This window comes from Leptonychotes weddellii, chromosome 10, assembly GCF_054177405.1.
Source record: "Leptonychotes weddellii isolate Sample4059 chromosome 10, ASM5417740v2, whole genome shotgun sequence".
Lineage (NCBI taxonomy): Eukaryota > Metazoa > Chordata > Mammalia > Carnivora > Phocidae > Leptonychotes > Leptonychotes weddellii.
In genome coordinates, this window is record NC_138378.1 from 34827390 (window position 1) to 34836984 (window position 9595).

Sequence of the window (9595 nt, forward strand, 5' to 3'; positions counted from 1 at the left end):
TGCTTCACTTCCAACCTAATGAATCAGAATTTCTAGAGGTAAGGCTTAACACTTTGTCTTCTAATTAGTCCTTTGGGTGATTCTGATGTTCCTTAAAGTTTTAAGACCGATTGTCAGCCTATTTTGATATATAAGAACATTCAAGAAATATTTATTAAGTATCAAGCTTGGACCAGGAACTTACCTAAATGCTCAAAAAACAGTCTTTTCATAATCAGTTCGGTTTCTCCATCTTACCTAAATGGACCTTGTTTCTCCTTGTAGTTCTCAAATTTTCTGTTGTCTAGTATGTTGTTTAACATGTGTTTGTTGAAGTGTATTCAATTGAATTGGTGACTGAACTTTCTCTTCCTACCATCTACTTGTTGGCGTTCTTACAAGGGTTTTGTTTTTTTTTTTTAAATCAATGACTTGGTTGAAGATGTAGTTGCCATATTTATCAATTTTTAGACCACGCAATGATAGTAAGTATTGCATGTTAGAGACAATTCCTTATTCTTAATAGACTAACAATAACATGGTCATAGTTGTAAAATTTAAAATTCCCATTATATCCACTATACCATGCAATTCTTACTTGCTTATCAAAATTAGGAATATTCTTAATTAATTGAGTGGATTGCACAGCAGGAGGAGATTTTCAGTATTTGTTGAATTGGTCAAAAATATCTCCTGAATAATTTGGAAGAATGGTGGTGATAGAAGGAAGTATAAGAGAAAGGTGGGCAATATGCTGAATTACTTTGGACTTTGTGAATATTGAGTGCTGATATACACTAAAATAGAAATACTCATCATTTGGAATGAGGGAGAAAGAATAGAATCAAAAGAGTGGATGCAAGGGTCATTTAACTGACAGGATGGAAGAAGAAAGGGAAAGTGACAAACCCATACAAAGAAATTTTGTCATGGAAGAAGTTATAGAAGCTTTAAGAGAATGATTTCAGTTGTCTATGTGATAACACTGACCCATTAGTACTTGCTACATTGCTAATATTTCTGTTGTTCACATGAGCATTTTAATGGAGAATTCCCTCTGAAAACTTGATTAAGGATAAAAAATTACAGATGATCTGAAAGCTGTTCAGGTATGAGCCAGAAATGAAGTGCTGCAGTATTACAGCCCCTGTCAGCAGACACAGGGAAGAACGCTGAAGAGGAGGAAAACTTTCAGGGCATATAACTTGAGGGAGTACATCTCTTTGTCTGCTTGGGCTGGAAGGAGAGATAGCCTAAGGTCAGGTTTTATACTACTTTCTGGGAGTAACATTGGCAGATGGTAACCAGAGAGTTTAGGAGAGACTATGATTGAACTCTCACGATAGGCCCAGAAACAAAAATATTTGTATTTAATGATACTCAACTGAAGACTTTTAATAATACGATGACTGTGATGTTCTTCTCTGAAGATATCAGTCATTTGCTCAGTGAGCTTGGAAATAAACTGCATATGATAACAAGGATGGAGGCTATGCATGGCCTCAGTAGCGTGGACTTTTTCTCACTGAGACTTACCAGGTTGCTTCTACTGCTGGATGACTAATTTTCTAGCAGCTTTGGCCAACTCCCAGTTTAAGATAGGATATCGTATGTTGAGAAGGGTGCATGACATGGTGTCTGATTATATTGGCCCAAATACATTGTGAAGGGTGTAGTAACTTGTCTTTTTTTATTTTGTATTTGGATTTGTTTTTCAGGCCCTGCTACTACTACCATCATAGATTAGCTGACCATGTTCTATACAGGCATGATATAAATCATATACTGTTGCCTCAGATCAATCAAACCACTTCATAGAGAAGGAATAATGCCAGTGGGATTCACTGTCCTATCATGTATTCCCTCATCCCAAAGCAGCTGATCTGATACAATGTTGGAATAGTTTACTGAAAACTCAACTATGGTACCAACTGACAACCTTGTAAATGTGGGGTCCTAACCCACAGATTTATATAGAGTATTGTCCTTCTCACATACTAGTCAGAGAATGAAGGTTAGAAGCATAAACTTCTCAGGATTATACCTAATGACGTACTAAAATCGTCTTTGCTTCCCATCACCATGATTCTTAGTTTCATAAGTATAGAGATTTTATTGCTAGGGGACACATGCTTTTGCCCCTTGGAATCCTAATTTTTTAAAAATTAAATTAAACATTTTAAAAAGATTTTATTTATTTGAAAGAGAGGGAGAGAGAGAGAGACCACGCACACAGAGGGAAGTGAGAGGGAGAAGCAGACTCCCTGCTGAGCAGTGAGCACCATGCCTGGCTGGATCCAGGACCCTGAGATCATGACCTGAGCTGGAGGCAGATGCTTAACTGACTGAGCCACCCAGGTGCCCCTTTTTAAAAAAATTTAATTCTAGTGTAGTCAATGTACAGTATTATATTAATTTCAGGTGCACAATATAGTGATTCAGCAATTCCATATATTACTCAGCTTCTCAGTATACTCTTTTTATTTTAATTTTTTTTTTTAAAGATTTTATTTACTTGTCAGAGAGTGAGACAGAGAGAGACAGAGCGCACACAAGCGGGAGAGTGGCAGGCAGAAGGAGAAACAGGCTCCCTGCTGAGCAAGGAGCTCGATGTGAGACTTGATCTCAGGACCCTGGGATCACGACCTGAGCCGAAGGCAGACACTTAACCAACTGAGTCACCCACGGGCCCGAGAAGTATACTCTTCATCCCCTTCACCTATTTCACCCATCACCCCATCCACTTTCCCTCTGGTAACCATCAATTTGTTGTGTGTAGTTAAGAGTCTGTTTTTTAGTTTGTCTCTTTTTTCCCCTTTGTTTCTTAAATTCCACATTTGAGTGAGATCATATGGTATTTGTCTTTGACATTTCACTTAGCATTGTACTCTCTAGCTCCATCCATGTTGTTGTAAATGACAAGATTTCATTATTTTTTTATAATACTTTCAAAGTCTTTAGAGATATATTTCTTTATCAAAGCAGTTTTAGTCTAATAACAAAATCAATAGCTTCTTTAACTCATTTTGAAAAGTATCCATAAAAGTAGACTGTAATTTTCCTACGTATTGAGTTAAGCCAAATATTTAAAAACCTAAACAAGAAAAGAATTTTAATTTGCATATAAAAATTGAATGCATTTAGTTTTTTTTTTTTTTAAAGATTTTATTTATTTATTTGACAGAGAGACACAGTGAGAGAGGGAACACAAGTAGGGGGAGTGGGGAAGCAGGCTTCCCGCAGAGGAGGGAGCCCGATGCGGAGCTCAATCCCAGGACCCCGGGATCATGACCTGAGCCGAAGGCAGACGCTTAACAACTGAGCCACCCAGGCGCCCAAATGCATGGTTAGTTTATAGGAAAAATATTTATATGTTTTATTTTTATGACTTTCACTTTTTAAGATTCTTTAGATAAGAGGTTAAAAAAACAACTAATATTATGTCACATGCATAATTATTATTTATATTTTCATGTATAGCCATCCATATAATTATCTAGTATACACACATGCCTACATTAATATAAACATACATATATATGTATATATATATATACACATATATATATGGATAATGTATATGTATAAATCTACATATATATGACACATCTTCTTTATCCATTCATCTCTTGATATCGATGGACACTTGGGCTATTTCCATAATTTGGCTATTATAAATATGCTGTAATAAACATAGGGGTGCATGTATCCTTTTGAATTAGTATTTTTGCATTCTTTGTATAAATACCCAGTAGTGTGATTACTGGATCATATGGTAGTTCTATTTTTAATTTTTTGAGGAACCTCCATACTGTCTTCCCCAGTGGCTTCACCAGTTTGTATTCCCACCAGTGGTGCATAAGGGTCCTTTTTCTCCACATACTCACCAACACTTGTTTTGGAATCCTAATTCTTATAGTGAGCAATAGGTGATATCTTCAAACTTTGGCTTGGAGAGTGCCTCTGCCTCCTCATATTACTTGAACCCTAGTTTTTGCAAAATGTCCATATTCCTCTCAACTGTTTTCAGTGCTTAGGATAATGGTTCTACTGAAGGAGGTGCTTAATTTTAGCATCTGGCTATTTGGCTTCCTCATGCCAGCAGGGGAGTAGGTAAAACAGGAGATCATATATTAGCTGGGATGATTGACTTTGTCTATAAAAGGGATATAGAGTTGTTTGTTGCAGGTAGACATCAAGAGGAATTTGGTAGAACCATGGGATTCCCTGAGGTGCCTCTTACTACTGCCATGCAGAGTAATAAGGTTAATAGAAAATTTTCTTGCAGCCCTTCAGCAGAAATGTTAAGGGCTCAGGCTTCTAAAAGATGGAGGTTTGGATTACTCTGCTAGACAAATAACTCATCAAGAAGCATTTTTTAAATGTGAGCTAAATTCTGTGGACCTGAATGCAAGGTCTATGGAATAGATACGGGAGGAAAGAATTCCCAAATACTAGCTAAGGCGGAAATAAGGCCTTAGTTTTATTTGTACTTTTTATTGCTGATAGAGGACAATAATTATCTTTTCTTTAACTTTTGAAATAGGAGTTACAGTAATTAAAATGAAAGTTTTAGTGAGTAATGACAGTGAATCCCACTGGCATTATTCTTTCTCTATGAAATAGATTGGTCTGAGGCAGTTTTCATGTTAGAAATTGATATGGTGTGTGGTTACAGCTGAACTAGAAGAATTCTGGACTCTCCTGGAGATTCTAGACTTGAAATAGGTATCAGTCCTGGATGTAGTTGCTTAAAGTGGGAGGGGTGTGATTATGTTGCCCTTGTGGCTGGATAGTTGGATTGTGGCATTCTTGGATATACAGGAAGTAGGGAGTATTCAGATATGCTGCAAGGCCAGCAGTTGACATGTTGTGGGTACCTTTTTGAGGTAGTGCTCAGCATATAGCCATTTTCTTTCTCAGGGACTTTCCCCCAAAACCTATTGTGGGCTTTCTATTGGCCATGTTGGTGCCATGTAGCCTTGACTCTGGAGCTACATCTGAACTATGAGGAGTTGACGACTGACTAAAGCTAGGAAACGCAGATTCTCTCTTATGGAAATTTGAAATTTGAAATCTGGTGGTTGGTAGGATTGAATCACATTAATAGTACTGCTGCAGAGAGTAGGTTCCCACATTCCTACTATAGAGGTCCCCATAGCTGATTTGGTTTCTGGTATTCCAAAAGTAGTTATTGATCTCTTTCTTTATTTCCATTGAGAGTGTAAGTATTCTATTAATAAATTCTGCTTTTTGTTTGCATTGATTATAGTTGGTTTTCTATTTATTTCTACCAAGAGTCTTAACTCATCCTGGTCATAAGTAAGTGGTATGAACCAAAAAAGGGGTTCAGTATTTGAATTTTGACAATAGACTGAAGATGTAGAAGTGGCCACAAGGAACAAAGAACATGTTGACCTCTACTTCCCAAAAGTTGAAGAAACAAAATACCTTTTGTTAAAGTTGGGACGAATAGGACTCATCTTGCAAAAGACAGTTTTCAGGTTACAAAAGGAGGTAAAGCAGTGTCCTAGCCTAAGGCTCACAGTGTTACTGAGTGTTCTCACAAGAGATTTGGGATTCCTAGAGGAATGAAGAAGGGGTTATATAGCAGATATGCAATAAATATTTGTTGAATGTGGAAACAAATGGGGAGAATGATCACTTCTCATTACAACCTTAGGAAAGAATGCTGTGTCATCATTGACCTGGGTTCTTCAAATGATAGCTCACTTGCATAACTACTTCCCCTGAGTAAAACTGACAGAGCTTCCATTCTCTCTGGGGCCACGTTCTTTTTCCTGCCACTTATCTTTGGTAATACTATTTCAATAGAGGGGTTTAGTTAGAGAGGTTTCAATAACTTTGACTTTTAGGGAGGAGTTTCAGGATCTCTCTCTCTTCCCTGACAAAAGGTCTCTGGAGTTATGCAAATTTTCTAACAATTATCAATGGTGCTGGAAAAAAATTAAAGTTCCACTTTCACCTTATATAATGTGGGATATTAATTAGCTTAATACTAACTGTGAAAACAAATAGACTTCAAAACATTTTGGACTTTTGAAAAATGGCTTGAACATAGTAATTTATTTCTTGCTCATGTAACACTGCTGGAGGGTAAACAGGTCAGTAGGTTGGTTATTCTCCTTGTGGTCATTTAGGGGCTTAGGTAGGGAGGCTTGTCATCATCAGCATGGGGCTCTCAAGGTCACCTTAGGGTACTGTCTCCATCCCAGCCAGACAGAAAAGGAAAAGAGCATGGGAAGTTTTGTCTAGAGTGGACTGTATATCACTTCTGTCCACATACAGTTGGCTAGAATTCAGTCTCATAGTCACCTAACTTTCAGGAAGGCTGGGAAATGTAGTCTACTTTTCATGCAGGAAAAATAGAAGGTATATTTTGATGATCAGCTATCCACTATTATCCAGATTTCACTCCTCAGCAGTTCTGATAATTACAAGTTTTTTGTACTTTAAAACAAAAGCAAGTTGGTGCCTTTGCCTCTCTTCACAGTTCCTGTAAGTTTCATGACTTAAAAATAAGGTTCATACCAGGGGAGGAAAAGTAATAGATTTGAATAAGCTAAATTATATACACTTGCATTTTGCCATGTGTATGCAGAATCACTAAACACATTTTTGTATTCAGTCCTTGTTATCAGCCTGTAAAATTCTAAGCTAAGAAGTAATCATCCTTCACAATACAGTTCCAGGAGCAGGAAAGATAAGTCAAGCTGGGATTTGCAGATTGGGAGTAAGTATTAAAGTGAATGGGACTGGAGGTGGTTCTAGGAAGCTAGCAACTGGGCTAGTGTCAGGGGTAGAATCCAGATGGAGGGAAAGAGGAAACCAATATAGGCACCCAAGGAGAGAGAAAGTAGGAGGCTCTATGCCTTATTTATAGGAACTTTCAGTATACTTACTGTTGGGCAGGAGTCAAGCCCATGGTGTGGGCTACCTGCAGAGAAGAGAGCAGGTAAATAGTCTTGCCTGGCTGGAAGCAGGATTGAGACAGAGCTTTACAGCATGTGCTGGGAAGAACTTTCATACTAACTCAGGATTAACACATTGTTCTCCTGGTGGCTTTTGGATTTGAAATGACTACAATGCAAAGTTGGTGATACCAGTGGAAATATAATAAAATATAAGTTTATTCACATTCAGGATTGTTTATTTTTTTTATTTCTTGTTTTGTTCATTTATTTTGAGTATAGTTGACATTATGTTACATTAGTTTCAGGTATACAGCATAGTGATTGGACAACTCTATATCTTCTGCTCTACTCACCACCAGTATGGCTACCATCTGTCACCATACTGTGTTGTACCTTTTATTCCCATGACTTATCCATTCCATAACTGGAAGCCTCTATCTCCCAATCCCCTTTCCCCATTTTGCCCCTACCCCACCAACCGTCAGTATGTTTTCTGTATTAACAGGTCTGATTCTGCTTTTTGTTTGTTTATTCATTTGTTTTATTTTTTAGATTCTATATATAAGTGAAATCATATGGTATTTGTCTTTCTCAGTCTGACTTATTTCATTTAGCATAATACCCTCTAGGTCCATCCATGTTGCAAAGGGCAAGAACTCTTCCTTTATTTTGTATCTACTATGATGATTGAAATTAGATTAATTTTTTGGGTGCCCAAAGTACAATTAAAATCATGGCTTGTGCCCAGTAAGGCTGGTAAGAACGAAACCCAGTCAAAGGAAAAGAAGTTTTAAACTTTGGTGCTGCCTGTAGTCTATGAAATATAAAAATGTTTCTCAGATGACTGGCTGACTGGTGACTCTGCAACTATAGGAACACATTAACTCTAAGAACACTAAGTACAAAGGGAAATGCTTGTGATTACATGGCTAACCAAAACTTTATGCAAACTTTATACAGTTTGAAAACTATAAGCCTAGTACTTTTAGGTTGATTGATACTATGGAATGTACTTTACATCCATAAGTTTTGCATGGTTTTATAAGATGAGAAATTACACAGCAAATAAGATAAACATATATAAATTGTGGAATCATTTGTAACTTGTATTATTGGGAAAGTAATGAGACAGGGTAGAGTAGTTATTCATTGAGGTTCTAGAGTCAGAACTGGGCTCAAATCCCAACTTTCCTAGCTTTGTGTCCTTGGACAAGTTATTTCACCTATATAAGCCTCTGTTCTCATCTGTAAAATAGAAATAATAACCATATCCAAAGGCTATGAAAATGAAAAGTTTTTTTTTTTTTTTTTTAACTCATTTGGCTGCAAAACCTGATGTGGATGGAAAGTTATAGTCTTTCTTTATCCTATTTAGTGTGCGTCTTTGTATCTTTTGTGGCAGATGTATTAATATATTTGATTAATGTATGCTGCCCCAGACCCCACTCAAGGTGAATGTTAGATAGCTTTCATTTATTCCTCCAGATTCACTCTCCACCCACCTATGTGCCTGGGAGTCTGACCTTCTGCAATTTATATTTACAGGCTGCCTTGCAGTCTGTTTTCCCATTGGATTTGGCCAGTGGAAGTTGTTGGCAAGAGATTGGAGAGAGGAGGCAAAGTGAGGATGTGTGTTTAACTCACTTCACTCCCTCCATGAGGGATTACCATATATCTCCCATCACCTGAAAGGCTACCCATTTCGCACAAGCCTGTCAGTCTCCAGCTTTCAGTTAACAGCTCCCTTCCCATACCCTTTCTGGCTTCCAGGTACTAATAAGTACCACAGCACTAACCCCAGGTTATCAGGCAATTCTTTGTGGTTTCTTTCCACCTTTTGTACACCTTGGTAAATAGTGCCTTTATTTTAATTTTTTTCAGATTTTATTCATTTATTTGACAGAGACACAGCGAGAGAAGGAACACAAGCAGGGGGTAGTGGGAGTGGGAGAGGGAGAAGCAGGCTTCCCGCTGAGCAGGGAGCCCTATGTGGGGCTCGATCCCAGGACCCTGGGATCATGACCTGAGCCAAAGGCAGACGCTTAATGACTTAGCCACCCAGGCGCCCCTAAATAGTACCTTTATTGAATTTTCCTCAAATTATTCTAATTTTAGGATGTTAAGTAGTTGCTACTGGTCCTTGAAAAATGAGGAATGTCATTTATGAAATATGTACCGAATTATTTGCTTTCTAAATACATATACACATTCTAAATTCTAAAACACATCTGTCCCCAAGGATTTGGGGTAAAGGATTGTGGATCTATATTCTAATGATATTAGTATAGGAGTATTATCATATTTTATAAATTGTCGCTCTGTTCAAATGTTCTCTCTAATGTTCAACACAGAATTTAAATGTTCTACAAATAATGCCATCAACACTTCAGTACTAAAAAATAAAAATTGTCATTGAGCTACCAGTTTAAATAAATCCCTCAAAGTAGGTACAGTATTTGGAGAACAGTTTCACAATTATAATAAACTTGCCTTTGTTACTTTCCTTAAGAGGAAAAAAGATGCAGCGAGATTAGATTTTATTTATTTATTTTTTATTCTTATGTTAATCCCCATACATTACATCATTAGTTTTAGATGAAGTGTTCCATGATTCATTGTTTGTGCATAACACCCAGTGCTCCATGAAGAACGTGCCCTCCTCAATACCCACCACCAGGCTC

The 9595-nt window shown here is 37.3% G+C and overlaps 1 long non-coding RNA gene across 1 annotated transcript; it reads left to right on the forward strand.

Annotated features, from left to right (window-relative positions):
- Positions 1-3930: 3930 nt before the first annotated feature.
- LOC145723693 (uncharacterized) lies at positions 3931-7773 on the forward strand. Its single transcript, XR_014148950.1, has 2 exons — positions 3931-6096; positions 6361-7773. It is a non-coding gene; the product is annotated as an uncharacterized LOC145723693 (long non-coding RNA).
- The last annotated feature ends 1822 nt before the right edge of the window (positions 7774-9595 follow it).